Raw genomic sequence first — 21,491 nt, 5'->3', positions numbered from 1 at the left:
GGCTCTGCCATTTTGGGGAAACCAAAATAAGATCAAGATAAGAAACAAATGACTGAGAAGATGTAAGGAAATGTCTTTTCCCAGTGACTGATTGAGAAAAGATGTGCAGGCCAGGTGCGGTGGCTCACGCCTATAACCCCAGCACTTTAGGAGGCTTAGGCGGGCGGATCATGAGGTCAGGAGATAGAGACCATCCTGGCTAACACGGTGAAACCCCGTCTCTACAAAAAATTAGCCGGGCGTGGTGGCGGGAGCCTGTAGTCCCGGCTACTTGGGAGGCTGAGGCAGGAGAATGGCGTGAACCCGGGAGGCGGAGCTTGCAGTGAGCCGAGATTGTGCCACTGCACTCCAGCCTGGGCAACAGAGCGAGACTCCGTCTCAAAAAAAAAAAAAAAAAAGAAAAGAAAAGAAAAAAAAGAAAAGATGTGCAAATGCATTCTAGCTACAAAATCTTCCTGTGTTGAATTCAGAGACTTTTCATGAGCAAAGACTTCAGATGAGCATTGAGAAAAGAAAAGCTTTTTAAAAACCCAACCATAGTGCATATTATAACTGCAGTTCTAATCCACAGAACAGTCTGAGGAGGTATGGAGGGTGGAGAGGACTGTAAGGTGGTATTCTTTTTGACCTCATCTGTATACCAAGGTCACTGCCAGTAAGAATGTCTTCAGGGGTAGGAGAGTGATGAACAAATTAGACTCAGGCCACTACATTAAGTTGCGAGCCTTGACTTTTTTTTTGAGATGGAGTTTTTCTCTTGTTGCCCAGGCTGGATCTTGCAGTAGCGCGATCTTGGCTTACTGCAGCCTCCACCTCCCGAGTTCAAGCGATTCTTCTGCCTCAGCCTCCCGAGTAGCTGGAATTACAGCACCCACCACCACGTCTGCTGGTTTTTTTGTTTGTTTGTTTGTTTGTTTTTGTATTTTTAGTAGAGACGGGGTTTCACCATGTTGGCCAGGCTGATCTTGAATTCCTGACCTCAGGTGATCTGCCCACCTCAGCCTCCCAAATTGCTGGGACTACAGGTATGAGCCACCGCGCCCAGCCCTTGACCCATTTTTATGCCAGTCACAGGTGATGTGCTATAAAGACCTGCGTGTAGCTCCCGTCACTCACGCTGGGCACCACGACGGTGGATGAGGGTCTCAGCAGCAAAGTCATTGCTAGAAAGGAAAACCCTTGCAGACAGCTTGATGGCCAACTGACTAAACAGAGCAGGAAATGTTAGGGAATTTCCAGGAGGAAGAACACAGAAAAGTAGAGAAGAGAGAAAGGGAAGGAAAAAGATGTTTGCAAGTTTCCCTCCAGAGGTGATGCTTGTTCTAGTCTCTTCAGAGCCACCTCCAGAAAAGTCAGTTCAGGTCCCTGAAGATGACAGGAGCCATTGCCAGGAAGAGTGGGGTAGGTAGATGCAGAAAATTCACTCCCTTTTTTGACATTAAAGTGACAGCCCTGTTTTGACAGAGCCCTGAAATAAGCCCATGTCACATAAGGTTTTCTTTTATAATAGAGTATCTATATAATTTGAATATTTTTCTATAATAGGATTGTGTGCAGCACGAAACAATAGGCACATTCATGTTTATTCATGAACAGTCCTGTGGGTCTTTCTCATCAGTACTGTAAGTTCCTATTCAAGAAAGTTTTACTTACGCCCAACTATTGATAAAATTAAACGATAAAGTCATCCCTTCACTTAAGACCTGCCTTTTAAAGTATGATTGTGTCAGGGAGACATCAATTCTCAGGGAATCTAATTGTTTCAAAACTAGTGGTTTTTTTGTGTGGGTGAATGAGAAAATATTCCTGTCAGTGTGTGAGTTATTGAGTGTGTGAATGTGTGTGAGAGTGTGGGTTGTGTGAGATACATGTGTATGTGAGTGTATGAGTGTGTGAGTGAATGTGTGTGTTTGATGAGTGTGTGAAGGAATGTGTGTGTAAGTGACCTTGTGAGTGTGTAATGAGTGTGTGTGAGGGTGTGCGAGTGTATGAGTGAGCATGTGTGTAGTGTGTGTAATGAGTGTGTGCGTGCATGCATGGGCATGTGAGTGTGTGAGTACAAGTGAGAGTGTGAGTGTAGGGGTGTGTGATGAGTGTGAGCATGTGAGTGTGGGGTATTGTATGAGTGTGTGTGAGCATCTGTGTGTGAGTCTGGGTGTTTATGAGTGTGTGATGAGTATGTGAGCGTGTGTGAGTGTGGGAGGGAGTGCATAAGTGTGATGAGTGTGTATGTGAGTGTGAGCAGGTGTGAGTGTGGGAGGGAGTGTATGATTGTGTGATGAGTGTGTGTGAGCGTGAGTGCATGAGTGTGGGAGGGAGTGTATGAGTGTGCAGTGAGTGTGTGTGAGTGAGTGTGAGCGTGTGTGTGTGTGTGTATGCCTGCGTAGAACCATGTTGCATCACAATAAACAGGAGGCTGGAGCATGCAGTCAAACGGCTCGACTTTTGAATCCTGTCTCTCTTTGCTTGCTACTAGCTTTGAGACTGGACTGGCATTAATTTTTGTGAGGCTGGTTTTAGGGCTGTAAAAGAAACATAATACCTATTTTACAGAATTTTTGTGAAGATTAAACCAGATAATTTGGGTGAAGTGCCAATCCCAGTACCTGGCCCATTATAAGCATCTAACAAATGCAAGTTACTGTCACTGTGTGCACATCTCCTTGTCCTCCGATGAATTTTGATGCAGAAATCTTTGTAAGATGGTCTGTATTCATTTTGAATATCAGAGAACTACAAGCCGAAGGCAAAGTGGCAATGCCAGCCCCTGTGTGTTTATCTAAGTGCCACCACTTGGCCAAGGCACTCCATAAGGTCACAGCGACAGGGCTTTGTGGGGAGACCCCCAGCGGTGCAGCAGAGGCCAGTGTGAGCCCCGATCGCTTGCTCTGCTGTGAGTCTTGTCATGGAAAGCTGGGGGTGTGGAGAGCACAGGTTGTGTCAGGTGGGATTGCAGGGAGATTTCAGGGAGCGCACTGTCAGGTGTGCAGTTGCACCCCACGCCCCCCAGCCCCGGGTCTCAGGCGGCAGGGAGAGGACTCGCAGGCTCTCCCACTGTCCAGAATGCCCTCTGCTTGGCAAAACAACTTCTGCTAATAAGAGCTTGCATTATGTATTTTTTTTTCTGATGACAGGATTTTGGAATCTGTAAATGGAATTTTATCTTCATCATATTGAATTATTTCTTTTCTTATAAGGCCGAGGACTTCTTACAATTAAGATACAAAAAGAAAAATAAAAAGAATGGGAGCAGATAGAGAGAAGGTTTGTGGTAGTTTGGCTCATGCATTTGGTAATAATTCTCAGCCCGAACCTCAGTGCCTTTGGTGATTAACTTCCACATAAAGCCCAGTTTCAATGCTTGGCCTGAGACAGTCTTCAGAGTCTGTTGTATGAAACGGTGTGAAGGCTTCATTTCTGTCTCTTCATACACATTGTGTTATTTTTGAGCATTTGAATCTGCATTATGAAATGGAGAGCTAATTCTTAAGGGGACTGAAGGGAACTGAGAACAGCCACCCCCCACCCCAGCACCACTGTGCCTGCCGGCCTTGACCCCACCAGACAGGAAAAGCTGGGAGACATTTCACTCCATAAGAGTCCCAGCAGAGAAAATAGAAGAAACACTTAAAACCTCTAAGTATGTATTTGTCAGTAAAATCTATTGAATACTGGATGCCACAACAATCACCTACAAACCTTTTAACCGTGTTAGGTCGGATAGGGGTGTTGGACATCCCATTGGAAATGGGGTGAGTCTTTGGGTACTGGAGTCTGGACTTGAAGAGAGGACTGGGCTGGAGACATAACCTGGGTGTGGTCAGCGTCGGGACCGCATTCAAGGCACAGCAGTGGAGGAGTCACCCAGGACTGAACCCGGCGGAATCTGGGGCAAGGAGAGGAACCCTGCAGCGGAGACTGGGGAGACTGGAAAGAAAAAAAGGTGCCAGTCAAACAGAGTGGCATCCTGGAGACAAACAAAAGCATTAGAAGGAGAGAGTGAGCCAGGGAACCAAGTGCCCTGAGAAGAGAAGCCCGGAGAGACCCGAGGTGACTAGCAGCTTTGGCTACCCCGGGCCCTCTGGCGGCGACAGAGCACCTGCCCAGGGCGGTGGCGTTGACGCTGATCAACTTTGTTCCTTCCCGCTCCCTTACAGGAGACGCTCTGGCCCTCTGCAGCCTGCGTCCTGCTCCATCCAGAGGACATGGTTAGCGATGGCCTTCTGCTCGACGGTGATTCATCTTAGGGATGAAAACCCGGCCTGGTTGGTAGTTGTTTGCACAAGTTTCACATTTGCCTTTGGTAGATGAGGGCAAGTGGGTCAGGGGAGAACATTGCAGGCCCGAGAAGCAGCAGGTGTGGGAATGCAGGTGCATGACTGAGTGTGCCTCCTTCTAGACACTGAAGATCCACGACGTCGGGCAGGAGCCATGACCGGCAGGCAGGCCGGGCTGCGTGCGGGGGCCTGATGCAGGACCAGCCGATCGATTCCATCTGCCACAGCAGAACATCATCATGGTTTCACAGCCGATGCTGAGAGTCTTGTATGTGTGTTGCACAGAGCTGACTTCGGACCCCAAGGCAAGTAGACAGTCAGGATTATGTGGGTTTCAAGGAAGTCCCTAAAAATGTGTATCATTGGAGTGTGATTACAGAGATTCTTCTCACGCTGTCCCTACAAGCTAGCAAAGCCCAAGAAACGCTTTTCCTAAACAGTAAGTTTGAACTGGGAAAGGAACGTCAAGCTGACCTGGCCGGAGACTCTTGGTAAGGCAGCACGAGCCACTGCAGAGCTGGGAGGGTGAAGGCCATGGAGCTGTGAGACTGCGCTGATCTTTGTCCTTCCCTAGAAATGAGCCGTGTCTCATAAGCCAGGGGGCAGCTTGTGACATCAAAAGACCCAGCAGTGTCACTTCAGGTGTCTCAGAAAGTGTGAACAGAAATCGGGGAGGTTGGAAAACACAGGGGCATTTACCATGGAAAATAAACATTAAAATAAGTCAGAGGACTGTGGCAGCACTGTTCACAATAGCCAAGATGCAGAGACAACCCAAATGTCCATCAACAAGTAGATAAAGAAATTGTGGCATATTTACATGCCAAGGACTGTGGTTCAGCCTTAAGAAGAAGGACATTCTGCAATATGTGGCAGCATAGGTGAACCTGGAGGACACAGAAAGACAAATTCTGTGTGATCTCACTGGTGTGATAAATCTAAAACAGTCAGATTCATAGAATCAAAAAACCTCAAGCTGTCCTCCCACCTTGCCCTTCCAGCGCTTCGGGAGGCCAAGGTGGGAGGATAGCTTGAGAAGAGGAGTTTGAGACCAGCCTGGACAACATAGTGAGACCCCCATCTCTGCAAAAATTGTTTTAAAAATTAGCTGGGCATGGTGGTATGCACCTGTAGTTTCAGCTACTTAGGAAGCTGAGGCAGGAGGATTGCTTGAGCCCAGGAGTTGGTTGCTGGGGTTAAGGGGTGGGAGATATAAGGAGTTACTGATCAATAGGCATAAAATTTCAGTTATGCAAGAGTAAGCTCCGCAGGCCTGCTGTACAACTGTGCAGGTATAGTCAGCGGTAATGCATTGTATTCTTAAAATGTTAAGAGGGTAGATCACACATTAAGTACTCTCGTCAATCAAATAAAAACGTTAGGAAAAGTTGTAAATGCTAGTAGCGTGCAAGACACATCACAGGACACAGTGTGCTCAATCCACACACTTTCCAGCCAAGAATGACCCCACGTGACCTTCTTGGGACGTGAGAAAAGCAGGCCTCCACAGTGAATGACAGCAAGAACTCCCACGGGCAGAGACGGCTGACGGGGTCTCAACACAGCCCATTAGGAATCATCCCCAGAGCCATCTGATAAACCGTCCAGTGTCAGAATGAGCCATGTCTCTGGGCAACTTACCCCTGCCCACTGCCGAGAAGATAAGAATTCACCCCTGCCGCACATAGAATTTATTGCTTTTAATGACAAAGTGCTATGGATGCTGCTTATTGGCTTATTACAATTTTATATTTATCCAAACTCTCTTACATTAACTCAGGAACGATCTAAAAAGAGACTTCCTCCTCCAGAGAAGTGTGCAAACAGAGCACCGCTGTTTTCAGGGCATATTCCATGTAGTAGTCAGAAATCTTTTCTGACGTGTATTTCCTTTCTACCTCCTCTCTTTCTCCTGAATCTTATTGAGCATGAAACTAGAGAAAACACCTATAAATATAATTATGAAAATCAATATTGTGCTTCCAACATTGCATGAATACGATGCCTTCCTTACTTCTTCCACATTAACAATGTGGTAATAAAAGTACTGACAGAGCGACCCTGGAAATTAGCTTGCATATCTTCAGAGCGTGCCTTCCTCTTTGCCAGTAGATTATACAGTTTGAAAATCGACAGTTCCCCAAATGTGGCCTTTCTCTTTCTCTTCCTCTCCCTCACTCTCCACACCATCCCGTCTCTTTCTTATCCACAAACATGAACAATTTGATTCTCAGTTTAAATTACCAGGGTCAAACTATCAATATTATAGTGACCATGAGTAAACCGTATATATTTTTTCCATATATGCAAAAAAAAGTGCCTGAGAACCTAAAGGAGAAAAGTAAGATAAAGCATGTCTTTGGCAAGTAATAAAAGAACTGAGAGTTAACATTTTCAACGACTGAAAGGAAAGGCAAACTCTAGTGACCGCACGGTGTTTGTTATCATGGGAATTCATTCTGGTGTGGGAAAACCCATTCTTCTGGATGTTGCTGGATTAACATATTCCAGAGAACAATCCATGCAATTAGTATTTGCTGTTTTCTTATGTAATTATTATTTTAACCAAAGTAATATATCTTGATTAAAATCACTAGTGGCCAGGAATAAAATAATATATAAAATAATATAAACTTTTTCATTGTACATTCAGGCCCCCAGGACAATTAACAAATTTATTCATGTATAGGCTTCACAGATGGTTTTAAGGCTAAATGTGAGTTAAAATTATGCTTGATGAATTGATCAAAAGTGCTCCCATATTAAAATAGTCCCTAAGTTTGGCCATCTCTGGCAAAGTTTAAGACTTGTGAAGTTCTAATATGTTTGTACAAATCTGACTACATTTTTATTTACTGGAGGATTATTATGAAACAGAATGTGTTGAACAAATTCTATATTTTAAATTTAAATGTAAAAAAATTATTAACTTCTGCCTGTAGTGGTCCACCAGCATTTGTCTGTGATGTGGTACTTGGCACTGCCTCAACCCTGAACTCCAGACCCTACAGTCTCAGTGTCTGTGTCAGGGTCATTTCCACATGGCCATCTTCACCTCCAGCCCCCGCAGAGGATGCTCTGCCCCTCCCTCGGCCTCCTTCCACTCAGCCAGAAGAGCAGCCTTGTGGCCACCACCAGGAGCTGTCCCATCATTGCCTTTTCCACCACCTCCCTCCCTCTTCCAGCCTCCTCTCCTGGGGATGGTGCACACACTGGGGGTGGTGCACGCACTTGGCTTCCATTTGTCCTGCTTGTCTCCACTGAATACCTAAGGCATCTACCTTAGGTTTTCTCCCTCATTCAAACTTGCAAAAATGGCCGCATACAAAGTAACAGTCTAAATGATAGATTATGGAATAGAAAATAAAACTTTTAAATAACCATCCTGCTTTAATTTGGAAAAACTGACTTATTTCTTCTAGAATTAGCAGTAGTTCTGAATTCTTTCTTCAAGGCTGAGGACAGGATAATGAGATGAATTTCAGGATTGTTAGATTAAATATCCCCTGAAAGCTAACAGAAGCTGAGAAAATAGAATACCTACTTAGGAAAGAAGTATACTCTTTTTTTTTTCTTTTTCTTTTCTTTTCTTTTTTTTTTTTGAGACAGAGTTTCCTTCTTGTTGCTCAGGCTGGAGTGCAATGGTGTGATCTCGGCTCATGGCAAACCTCTGCCTCCTGGGTTCAAGCGATTATCCTGCCTCAGCCTCCCAAGTAGCTGGGATTACAGGTGCTCACCACCATGCCCAGCTAATTTTGTATTTTTAGTAGAGATGAGGTTTCTCCATGTTGGTCAGGGTGGCCTCCAACTCCCGACCTCAGGTGATCTGCCCGCCTCGGCCTCCCAAAGTGCTGGGATTATAGGTGTGAGCCACCGCACCTGGCCAGAAGTATACTCTTGAAAGGGTTACGTAACCTCACCACACAAAGGTTACATTTTATTCTACACATAATATATGTAGATATATGCTATACATGTTGCATGTGGCCACCAAAACATGGAATAATCCATAGTTATAACCTGCATTTTCAGTTAATATAGCAAGGATGGCTTTCCATCTTAGTAAAGACAGATTGTGTAATATTAATAAATACAGATTTAAATGAATGTCTATACATCACACTCTCATTGAGGAACATGAAGGTGGTCTCTTATTTATGCTAGATTGTGCTATAATATAGCAAACAAGTTATAGAACTTCTGGGTCAAGAAGTGTTGAAAGAGCTTTTAAAATATTTATTCCTATGGTTTCAGATCAGAAAACTGATTCTCAGATGATTTTAGTCCTGATCTCTAATGTTCCAGATTGACTTCGCAGTGGAGCGGATGGTAAACTATTAGCCGCTCTTCTGATTAATAAACCTTCTCTCCAAATAGGATACCTGCAGGTTGCCTGGCACACAGGATAAGTTCAATGAGTTTTATTGAATGGATGAATTACTGAATAAGAAAAAAATGATGGTTAAAGGTAGTTAGATAACTAACATTGCTGAGTAATCACTCCTACGAAGTAGCATTCTGTAAAACTCTAATTCTGTATGTCTCCTAATACTGTTACAGACAGCTATGCTTGTCTCTTATTTGGGGGACTTTTTATGGCTTCTGGCATAAAGGAGAGATGGTGAAAATGATGCTCTGTCCCCATCCAATTGCTTATCCATCCCTTCCATCATTTATTCATGCCTTCAGTAATTTGGGTGCAGTTTCTACATGCTCACCAGGCCAGAGCACCGGGACCGGCCCTCACCCGGGCTGGAACACCATCATCACGAGTATCCAATCCCTAGTTCTTCATGCTGGAAAACATTATCATTTCATTTCTTGTAAAGCATTCACTATTCATTAACACTCAGGAACTTGTGGGTCTTTTGTCTCTAGAAATTCTCTTGTTTTTATATGGGTTTTTTTAATGGCTGTTTATCAGTAACTTCATGATCATTTTAACCTATAGTACTTCTACTTGGGGAATTTATTAAATTTTATCTCGCTTCTTTAAGAGAGAGCTTACATTTTATTCACGTTTGTAATTTTTATGCCATCAACTGTGAGGTCTTATTCATTAAATTGAATTTGAAAATACCCACTGAGAATAATTTGCCGCTAAAGAATATATTTAATTACTCACTTATACTTTCTAGAATGAAGCAAAGAAATGTTAATAAACACTAATTTAAACTATAGAATAATTACTAATATAGTTGCCATTATTGTTATATGTGAAGATTTGAAATTAGCAACCTAATTTTAAATAAGAAAATCATTAGTACCTATCAAAAAATATTCAAAAAGGAAAGATATCTATAAATGTCCAGTTTTATAATCAAGTTTTTATGACTCACAAGTTCATCCATTTAGAGTTGCTCTAGTATTCTCATTTCAGGAATAGAGAAGTTCCTCCATCTCTTTTTTTCTGATAACAAGAACTCTGATATCAGTTTCATAGGACATCGTGGAAATCAGGGAACACCAAGCTGAAGTGCCATGTGGTGAGATTCATCAGCCTCATTAATGCAAAACAGCCCATGTGTCATCTTTGTATTCTAAAAGCTGCAGGAAGATGACCTCCCAGTTTTCCCATAAACAGTCATGTGGAAAATGAGTCTTCTTTCTGTGAAGGAGAAATGCTTCTTTACCCCTCACAGGTACATTTAAATTATTTTGATACTAACCCAAGTTAAGTTTACTTTATCTTCAAAATGAGTTAGTGATGTCTTGGAAAAGAATGTTGGTGTGTCCACAAACTGAATTTGCATTTGCTAATTACTCTTTTCATACAGCGCTTAGTGGGTTTAAAAGCACAGCCAACCCTGTGCTATGCCAGGTCTCCCTCCACCTGGGGTCACCCCTCCTTTGAACTTCTGGGACACTCACAGTGTACACTGTCTGATTTAGACTGTATCAGGGGCTTTTCTCTATGTGTGAAATTGTCAGTCCCATCAGATGTGCACTCTGTTAAATGCTGAGATTAGGTCTTAAATAATCTGTTTCCTCCATGCAGCAGACTCAATAAATCGATTACGTAGCTAAAACGTTATTCTGGAATACATCGTTCAGGTCTGTATTTTAGGAAGTCGCAACTCATTGTGAATATTGTTGAATGACATTAATGAGGAATATGGTGACCGCTAATTTGAGTTACTAAAGCAGTTTCAAAACAAATTACGGAAGTATAAACATTTGAATGAGAAACCCATTATTTTAAAGATACTTGTTCTGAACTCTATCACAGGCCTTCAAACCTGTTTGCACATTGGAATCACCTTGTTGAAATACAGAATCTGGGTTGAGGTGTGTGAAAATATGATTAAGAATCCATTTCTGAAAGTTCCCAGGCGATGCTAACATGCAGCTCCATTTGGGAACCACTGACTAGAAGTCTCACTTCATCCTTAATTCTCTTTTATCCCCCTAATAAAAAGAACTGTTTTTGGAAGACATCTGAATTACTTTGATTTAGCATCAGGACTATTTTACAAGGTGCAGAAATTTGATAAAAGGCTATTATTTTTTCATAGGACAATGGATTTAGAGGCTGTTAAATTTTGATAATGACAAGTGGATACGAATTTGGTTTAACACATAAAAGCATAACAATAACAACAACAATAATAGTATTTTCTTAGCACTGAGACTTTTTCGGTTAAGTCTAATTGTCTTTCTGAGGATATCTATGATGCTAATCAAGCACCCTCTTGAGTTAAAATCTAAGCTTTATTTTACCAGCCAGATAAAACTATTGACTCAAAGAGCATTCAGATATTAGTCCCTGCTTTTTCAGAAATTCCGTCCATAGTCTAGAAAAGGAGTATATGGGGGAAAATGAGAATAACTACTAGTATTTACTGAGTAGCTAGAACGTGTCAAGCATTAGGTTAGGCGCTTCATGTGAATAATCTGTCTCCAACGATCACAGCAACACCAGGAGGCAAGGACCCTAAGTCCGTTTTCTAGATCAGGAGACTGAGGCTCTTCGAGGTGCACACCTTGTCCAGTGCCCTGTGACTTGTAAAAGGCAAAGCAGTGATGAAAGAATTCATGTCTTTGAGACTCCCAAGAAATTCTCCCACAGAGTTTTAATTCTCCAATCCATGATGATCTATCCTTCTTTTAGCTCTAGGACCTTACGATAGAAGAGAACCTTTGACACTTTGCGGGATAAAGGACAGCATTGGTTCCTGGTCTTCTCTGTGAAAACCAGTTCCCCAGGAGCTCTCTCAGTACTGAAAAGTCTCAGCCCCAACTCCCCCTTACCATTCTGATCCTGTCTTAATGGAACTGGACCAACTAAGTGATTCCATCCCCACAGTAGCCTCCACCTGTCTTCATCCCAGCTTGAATATACAGTTTCCCATGCAAACCCTATTACGGATGCCACTGAATTCCATCTAGCTTGTCTCAGTGTCTCTGGCTGTCCCAATACCCATAGTTTTCCCACCCTCTGACCAGCGAATGTGACCTGCATGGAAAAGGAGTAAATAAAAGCAAAAGTGATCAGAGATGCCGGCTGTCCATCAGAAGGGTGCTGTTTGGATGATAATTTTTGAGTGCGCATTTAAATAAGCAATTTGGCATTACTTGCTATTCTTTACATTTAACTGCTCTTAAAATAGAAACAATATGAGTAGTCTGTTATTCTACCTTCTACCATATTCAAGTTTTGAAATGTAACATTCAAATTTCTTCAGTTGTCCTAAGGTCCCTTAGTAGAAAGAGGGCTAAGCTAAGCAAACAATCAGGACGTTAGTCAGAAACGTGGAAAGGACCAGGTAAATACCAAGGAGGTGCTCATGGGAGGCGATGGTTGAGGTTAGGATGGCTGAAGTGGGTGGATGCTACACGTCCAGTGAGTTAAAGGCAAACACCTTTTCTTTTTCTTTTCTTTTTTTTTTTTGAGATGGAGTCTCGCATTGTTGTTGCCTGGGCTGGTGTGTGGTGGTGTCATCTTGGTTCACTGCAACCTCCCCGCCTCCCAGGTTCAAGCGATTCTCCTGCCTCAGCCTCCCGAGTAGCTGGGACTACAGGTGCATGCAACAACGCCCAGCTAATTTTTTTATTTTTAGTAGAGACAGGGTTTCACCATGATGGCCAGGCTGGTCTTGAACTCCTGATCTCGTGATCCACCTGCCTTGGCCTCCCAAAGTGCTGAGATTACATGCACGAGCCACCGCGCCCGGCCAAGGCAGACAACTTTTCATAGCCGCTTCTCACTTTCTTCTTGAACACCAGTCCATTTATTTCTCAAACCTAGGTTACTCCTGGCTTTCAAGCTACCTTGCACTAGGAACGCGGCAAGTCACGTAACCTCACTTGTTCTAGTTTCCTCTTCTCTGGGATGAATGGTGTTGACATAGATGGGCTCTATCGCTTGTTCCTAGATCTCAGTCTTTGTCACAGTTCTTACACAGGGCTAGTAACGGCTGGTAAGGGTTTGTAAAGGACTCATTCTGTGATACCTTTGCTCTGAATGTGAGATTTCTCTAAACTGATGATATTACAGGTGTTGATGTTTTCATTCTATGTTTGTGACTCGTTTCCTTTCATAAGAAAACATCCTGTCTTCTGTGAACAATGTCCACCACTACTTTAAGAAAAACGGAATCATCAAATAGATAAAAGTTCCCAATCTCAAGAAGTGGCCTCTTTTTAAGTGTACTCATTTCTGTTTCTTAATTTTATTCATTCCTTCTATAGAAATGGTATGAATGGGTAAAAACATGCCACCTTACATGCTACAGTGGGGGATAAAAATCTAAAAGACCTGGTCCTAACCTTTAAAAGACTGTATCTTAGTAGAACTGATAAGACACATGTGCCAAAAATATGACTAAAATGATGACTGTAATCGTCATTCGTATTCTGTAACAGCTAGCTGGCTGTGCAACTTGACAAGTGTGATGAGGTGCCCTCTGTTATTACTTTAGCAGCCCCTAGTAAGGGGCTTCAGGCATAGCATCTACTCAATAAACACTTATGAACTGAGTAAAATATTTTCAACACTATTTTAGATGGCTAAGTAGCCAAAAAATGTTACTGCCTTCACAGACCACATAATTCTACAGAGTATGTGAGTCACATACTCATGAATTTATAAGCGAGGAAGTGTATGTAGAGCATCAGAGAGGACCACAAAGCAAGTGTTAGGAAGCCGTGGTCATGTGAAAACACCACACAAACATCTGTATTTGTGCATAGGTGGCTTTTCTTCTTTCCTTCATACGCAGCAGCATTTAAAAAATCACACATGGTTCCCATACAGAAATGGAACTGGAGTTTTGAAATCCGATTGTACAATTTCCTGCTCCCCACATCCCGTACCCATTAAGTCACCATGCATCTGCAAGGGCTTGTCTGCTGGATGGGTAAGTACGTCCCTGGGTACACAATAAGACGTAGTTCTTGATGTTCTTTGGAATAGGCATCTTAGTTTTAGAATTAGTTTATGATGAATACTACGTTATACATGGACCCAGGGGAAATACGACAGATTGTGTTAACAGAGTTCCAAGTTCCAGAGGAAATGTCAGGGGAGGGTTGGATTATTGAGTCCAATGTTCATTTCTGAAGGTCAAATGAAAAATAGTGAAACCACACTGATCTCTAACTCTGGATGTAGCCCTCATACACATCAGAACTGCCGTGCACTCAGCCGATTTTGTAGGCAGTTGGTGATACAGGTAATCAGGTTTCCCACGCCTTGGCCCTGCTGTGGACTCTGACGAGGTTTGAGAGTGATTTACGGTGAAGATGGCCCAATAAATGCCTGTAAACTGAAGTAAGGGAGGAGACTCGTCTACAGCAATGCCTGTGAGCAGACTTAAATCAGCAATTCTATTTCTCTGAAGCAATAAATCAAATTCCTGAGGAGGATGACAGTAAAATCCCAGAGGACAATTAACTTGTCAGCAGTTCACATGACTTCGTCCTTTTACTGAGCTACACGCTAACTTTGTGATTAGATTTTGAACTATTAAGAAACTTTTGATTTAAGGAATTCAAGGTGAACATACTTTAATTAGAACTTCCAGATTACACTTAGGCAGTAAATCAACTACATTCATTCTCATATTCTTGGGTACTTTTCCCTTCTTTGGACTTTTTTACCTTACTATCTGGGTCATTGTCTTACTTTGCTGTTGCTGATGTCACAACCAAAAATGTTGTAACCTAAAACAATGTAAATTCATTATTTTACAGTTCTCTAAGTTAGAAGAACAACACAAGTCTCACTGGGCTAACCTCGAGGTATCGGCAGGGCTGGCTCCTGGAGGCTTCAGGGAAGCATCCATCTCCCCACTTCTCCAGCTTCTTGAGGCCGTCCGCACTCCTGGGCTTGTGGTCCTGCTCCATCTTCCAAGCCAGCAACAGCAGATTGAGTTCCTCTCACTTAGCATCACCCTGAACTTCCTCTACTGTAGACAAGTCTTCCTCTTCCTCCCTCTGCTGTCTCCACCTTTGTGATTACCTTGGGCCCCCAAGATCATCCAGGGCAGCCTCCCATCTCTAGATCCCTAAGTGAATCAATCACATCTGCAAAGTCTCTTTTGCCACGTGAGGTAACCTAGTCATAGGTTCCAGAGATTTGGATGTGAACATTTTTGTTGGGGCATCATTCTGCCCAACCACAAGCATGTACCCGGCACTCACCACATGTGGCAGTTAGTTGGTGTGTACTTTCTCTACCTGTAAATCCCTGGATGGAGAACATGATTTTTTCTCTCTACATCTCTTTGCATTTCATCTGGTTCACTTAACCTGATCCCCAGTGTCTTAGTCTGTACAGTGTGGCCGTAACAGAATACCTGAGATGGGGTATTTATTTAAAAAAAAAATAATAGGTGGGTTTAAGTCACAGTTCTGCAGTCTGGGCAGCTCAAGGCCATGGCCCTTGGTTCTGGCAAGGCAAGGGCTTTTGTGGTGCTGCGTCATAACATGGCAGAGAAGGTCAAAGCGTAAGTGGACACGAGCAAAGAGAAGATCAGAGGGGCCTCCTGGCTTTGTAACAAACCACTCTCATGGGACTATTCCATTCCCTGGAGAACTAATTCAGTCTTTCCAGAGTGAGACCTCACTACCATGAGAACAGCACCAGGCCGTTCATGAGGGATCTGCATCAGTGATTCCAACACCTCCCACTAGGCCCCACCACCCAACACTACCACACTGGGGACCAAATTTCATCATGGGCTTGGTGGGGAAAAGCCAACCATACCCACACCATAGCACCAGCCTGGGACCCAAATGCACCAAAAAAGGGAATGAGAAAGCCTAGAACTGAACCATCCAGCAGTCAGATACCAAAGAGATCCAAAAAGTTAAACAATCATGAAGAAAAAGCGTTGAGAGGGTGAGACCTCAGGCAAGTTGAAGGCCAACAGCTGGCACCAATGTGGGAAGATGAAGCCTTGCATAAACATAAGCCCAATCGTTATTTCTCATGTAAGGACTTGGTAATTAGAAAAAGTGCAAAGATGGTCCAAACCTCCTAGATGATGCTTTCTTGCAGGGTGAACTTTGGTAAACACTGGGGGATGGAGGAGAGAGGAATCTGCCTTCCAGGCTTGTCAGGTTTGCTCTTAATCATCCTGAGAACACAGGGTCTAATGGAGCATCTGTTGGTCGTCTGCATGGCTGTGATATTTTACTTTATCATTTCCACCTACCACTTTTATAAGTATTTTTATTCTCCATAAAACAGGCTTTTAAGAGCATTTACAAATTAATCACATTAAAGACTTATTATCTGTTCTCTTATGATACACCTATTTTGATATGGTGTGAAGATAATTGTTATAATCTCTATTAATTACATACTGGCATTCATTAAATATGAAAATGTTCAATTGTTTGAAAGAAAATGACTGGCCTTTTTGAACATTAAAGAGTATTCTGTTTTATTGCATTTTTACACGAAATGATTAGGCAAAAAGTTTTTACTAGACATTAGTATTTTTATTTATTAAATTTCAGTCCCCTTAGAAGAACTCAAGGTATTAGCCAATTGAATTCAAACTTGTACCACTTAAAGATACAAATGTAAATAATCTGAGAAGGGAAAAACTAAGTATAGAGGGGGAGAGTAGAGAAAAGGCAGTAACACATTTAGACTTGAGGCAAGAACAGGTGTTTTTGTCTTAAGACACCAGCAGGGCTAGGCACTCGATAGATGCTCTCCAACCATTCGTGGTCCAGCGGAGTGAATTGAAGAGTGGGTTGGCAGTGTTGGGCGGGAGAGCAGCAAAGGTTCCTTCCCTGGCAAACCTGAGGAGGAGGAAGAGGAGAAGCAGCTGCCATGGCCACGTGGGAAGAAGAGTCAGGGACAGGCAGAGGGAGGTGCAGGGAGCCCCTGGGAGACAGGAGCTGCATCACAGCAGTCAAACACGAATTCAGCTCTGCCAGGGGCCCAGAACCCTGTCTGCTAGTTTGCCTGAGATCAAGAATGTGTGCAGAAAATTCCAGAAAATGCAAGCAAAAAATTAAACAGAATCAACTTTGTAGCCACCACCCCAAATAATTAAACAATATTTTAAAAGCAAGTAACATTTTATGACTTTTAAAAGGCATTAAATTACATTTGTTGGAAGGGGGATTAATTGCAGCAGAGTACGGCCGCTTTGCAATGACAAATGAAAACCCCACGTAGGGCTTGATGCAGAGTAGATGTAATAGGGAGCTGCTGAAGTGATGTGACTTTGGGGATGCGGGGAAATCCCCTTTACTTAGAAAAAAATGACCTTTATTTATACACACATGTGCAAGTGTGAACGCACAATCATTCACTACACAATGATTTTCCATTATTTTAAACTAAACAATGACTTATTTTTCTGTCGAAGTGAAAAGGCCCCTTGCATGTCACCTGGAAAAGAAGGAGGGCATTCAAGGAAGGTTTGGGGAACTTTGTTACGCGTAGGGAAAAAAACAAAAATTTGTATCACTACCTCACACCATCAATTCCTAATAGTTTGTGTGGAAGGCAATATATTAAAACTCCAAAACGATAAGTGAATACCTTTATGATTCTGGGAATGAAATAACATCTTAAGAACTAAAAGCATTACCCACAAAAGAAATTATCGTTAAACTTGACCCTATTACAATTAAGAACTTCTGCTCATTAAATAATAGCATTAAAAAGGTGAAATTGCAAGACAAATATTGGGAAAAGACACTTGCAACACCAATAACCAACAAGGGATTTGGACCTAGAATACATAAAGGACTCTTAAAATCAATTTCTAAAAAAGACAATCTAATTTTAAAAAATTTAATTAAAAAAAATTGGGCAACAAATACAAGCAAGAATTTCATAGAGGAAAAAACTCCAGTGGTCAGTGGAAATATGAAAAGATGCTCAACCTCCTTACAAACATAAGTTTAAACTACAGTGATACAATTTAAAAGTTGGTGAGGATATAGATAATGGAAACCCTTACCCGTTATTGATGGCAAAGTAAATTGCCTCAACAGCTTTGGAGAACAATCAGGCACTGTGTATTCAGTAAAGCAAAACACTTGTGTAGCCCACGGGCAGCACCTCCACTCTTAGGCGTGTTCATTATAGAAACTTGCATGCATCTGGGCACCAGGAACTGTGCTCGGGGAAGTCCAGAGCAGCTTTGGAGACAGCCCAGAAGTCATTATAGAGAAAAATGGAATATTATACAGAAGTGAAGATGGCTATGCCTACATACTATAGAGCATGGATGAATTTTAGAAACAAAATACTGAATGAAAATAAACATGTAGGCCAGGCGCGGTGGCTCACGCCTGTAATCCCAGCACTTTGGGATGCTGAGACGGGTGGATCACGAGGTCAGGAGATCGAAACCATCCTGGCTAACACGGTGACACCCCGTCTCTACTAAAAATACAAAAAATTAGCCGGGCGTGATGGTGGGCACCTGTAGTCCCAGCTACTCGGGAGAGGCAGGAGAACAGCATGAACCTGGGAGGCAGAGATTGTAGTGAACTGAGATCGCGCCACTGCACTCCAGCCTGGGTGACAGAGTGAGACTCCGTCTCAAAAAATAATAATAAAAATTAAAAATTGAAAATAAACATGTAGCAAAAATGAAAAAAAAAAGTGGCCTTTTTAATTTAAACCCCAAACCAAGCAAAGCTAAGTAATGTATCATTCTTGAGATAGGCACATATATATGTGCTAAAATTATTTTTTTAAAGGAGGTAATGATTAACCCAAAATTTCAGTGATGGAGGCCCTCTAGGGGGCAGAGGCAGGAGGCAGTGTTGGGAGGAGCAGGCCAGCAGACACCATGGTGTCGGTAGGTAACCTTCCAATTCCGGACTTGATGACTGGCTCACGAGTGATCCGTTATGATGCTTTATGATGTACCTCTGTGTGTTAGATGTAGATTGTTTTGTATGTTTTAAATATTCCATAATTAACAATTAAATGTAAATACCCTGGGGGAGATCAGCCGCGGATCTTATCTGTCCATTCGGCTTCAGAGTGGTTTTGCTCAGCCAGCATTTTCCCCCCAAGAGGGTTTGAAGCCACAGGAGAGACGTTCATATATTTAACAGAGTTCACCATTTGACCATCTTGCTTAGGATAACTCAGAGTCTGTCTGTCCTTCCTAGAGATGGGCCACTACTGACTGCAAAGACGAGATTCCCTCTGTTTTCACATGTGTGGAATCATCAGGGTTTTTGTTGAGTGCCCTTGTTAGGGCCAGTTCCTTGGAAAAGGGTCCTATAGGAAAACCTAACCACGACCAAAGCGGAGAAGAATCATTCACCTCGCCCCTCAGAGCGCTCAGCCCACTGCACCCCGATGCTCCCGTGATCTTTGTCTGTTCTCCCTCAAAGCCACCTCAAATAAACATTCTAGAAAAGAAGCATTCTTGCCACCCAAATGCAACTTCAAATCCACTTTCCATCCAGGTGACTGCCCCATCTCCTCTTCCCAGCTACTCTGCCCCGCCCCTATCAATGCCAGCCCCGCAGAGCAAAGCTGAGATTCGTCCGGGATGCTGTTCTCAGTAGACAAGCATGGAGTGCCAGGTATTAATACTGGCTTTGAAGATCACAGGGAAGCAGGGCCAGATTCTCCTCGCCCTCACTTTACAATTCCCTCCTCCTCAGTTTTAAAGTGAAGAGAAAGAGGGACATGACACAACAAACATGCATGTGTAATTTTGTTGCACTTGTCTGTGCAATTTCCAGGAAGAGAAAAGCTTCCTGGAAAGCAGGCAGGCGATTTCAGTCCTGAGGCTGATGTGGTCTCACTCAGGCAACGGTTTCACCCTCCCGGGCCTCAGTTGCACCATCTCTAAAACAGAATGGCATTTGCCTTGCCACCCTCCTCTCTGCTCTGTGGCCCTCACTGAGCTTCTCAAGGGTCAAGGACCAGACCTCCTTGATTTCTGTCAGGGCTGAATGCAGTGCCCAGGAGGGATGGAAAGAGAAAAGAGGAACGAAGAGAAGGAGAGAGGAGAGGGTGGGAGGCGGTTCAGTTGCAGCACTGTTGAAGAGCATAATACGGAGAAACTTTTGTGAACTTTGGAGAGTGTTCTGCAAATGTAAGTGATGAATGCCATTATTAAGGTCATTTACTGCTAATGATCGGCATATGCATATCAAAAACAGCTCCCAGCTCTGTAAGGCATTAGAGTGAAAGCAAGCAATTTTTTAATGAAACATTTATTTGCCTTCTTTTACTGCAGTGCTTTGATTTAATCGAAATAAGCAAAAATGGCCAATGATTATATCAACTTCTGAACTTGTTGAATCTACTTGGATGTTACTGTAACCCCCTAGGAGAAAAGGGAAGCAGAAATACTATGTATTAATGTTCTTAAATTTTCTTACACTTGTAACCCTTTTTTACTTTAGAAAAGTTTAAATGTGTATTATACATATGCATAATTAATAAGGAACAGCTGCTTGATTGATATAATTAACCACAGTCAATCTAAAAATAAGTTTATTTAAATTAGTGTGAACTTCATAGCTAAAAATATTTGTGAAGAAACAGTTTGGCTATTTTTTTTCTCATCAAATGGGATGTTTGAAAATAATAAATAAAAGCAGCTCAATACTATTGGTTACTTTCTCCTATTTCTTCTTGAACATACCAATCGAATAAAATCACTTGAAAACTCTGGCAATGTTGAAGCTGATTAAATTTATTATTCAAGTTGAATTCCATAAGAATACGAAACAATCCGTTTCTGGAAGTAATTCAGTTACTGGCCATTTTTTTCTCACTGAAAAGTATAAGTTTTGAGCTCTAATACAAGTTCCAAGTTTAATATCAATTAATTGTGTATTTTTGCTATCTATGAGCTTTATAGGTGTACTTTAATAACTGGCTTTAAAAGATAAACCAAAAAAGATTAATTGCTTAAGCAAAATGGTTTGTTTTCAATTAGTGTCATCCTTTCTGTTAATCGGAGACAGGTTAATAAAACATGGGTCAGTAACACTACGACTTTTTTCCCCCAACATCCCCGAAATAAAATTTGTTGTTCCATTAGGAAAATGTAAGCGGTGCATTATCTTTTCCTCAAGTGCTTAAGCGTTATGTCCTGTGATGGATGGGTACGACAGGCAGTGGCGGGGTGGGCAAAGGAAGTGGGCAGGCTTGTTTCCAGCTGATGACCTTTGAAAAGTTCACGACCAGCAAACATTCATCCTGCTGCCAAAATAGCGGATGATTTCAAAGTCATGGTGTTAAGCGGGTTGCTAAGGAAGTGTTACGGTGGAGGCTATTGTGTAGCTGAAGTGGTTGTTATGGCCACTCTGCATGTTAGAAAAATGTCAATTACTCTGAAGAGGTTGGCAATGCTACCTGGCATCCGCTCCACAATGGTGATTATGATATCACCGTTCTTGTTGTAGCAACAAGCCAGTCTCTGAAATGTTTTCCAGAGGTTTGCATTTGTTGACTCCATTGACTATTTTCTTGATAATGTAGCTGGGATAAACTAGAAAACAAGTTTCCCCACGGTCAGCTGGAAATACTCATATTGCACTTGGACGGAGCAGATTGTTTCTGAAGAGGGCCAGTGATGAGCACCAGTTCCCTCCTTGCCCAGGCCAACAGCGTTTCACAGGACCCCTGGGCTCGTCCTGATGGTTCTCTTCCAAACGATGATCTAGAAAGATGCCCCGTGTTAAGCTGCTTGCCTTTCGAAGGTCTTCAAATCATTGTTCCTCCATATCATATTCAGAGCTAGTGCTTTCATGCTG

General features: G+C 42.5%; 1 long non-coding RNA gene across 1 annotated transcript in view; it reads left to right on the top strand.

Moving 5' to 3' along the window:
- The window catches only part of LOC107975389 (uncharacterized), a 37,898-nt gene that overhangs the window by 8,313 nt on the left and 8,094 nt on the right, over positions 1 to 21,491 (top strand). Inside the window, exon 1 of the long non-coding RNA XR_001718900.3 lies at positions 1 to 21,491. This exon is cut by the window's left edge and continues 8,313 nt beyond it. This is a non-coding gene — a long non-coding RNA (uncharacterized LOC107975389).

Source organism: Pan troglodytes, chromosome 5, assembly GCF_028858775.2.
Source record: "Pan troglodytes isolate AG18354 chromosome 5, NHGRI_mPanTro3-v2.0_pri, whole genome shotgun sequence".
NCBI classification, from domain to species: domain Eukaryota; kingdom Metazoa; phylum Chordata; class Mammalia; order Primates; family Hominidae; genus Pan; species Pan troglodytes.
This window is presented reverse-complemented; position numbering and strand designations above follow the sequence as displayed.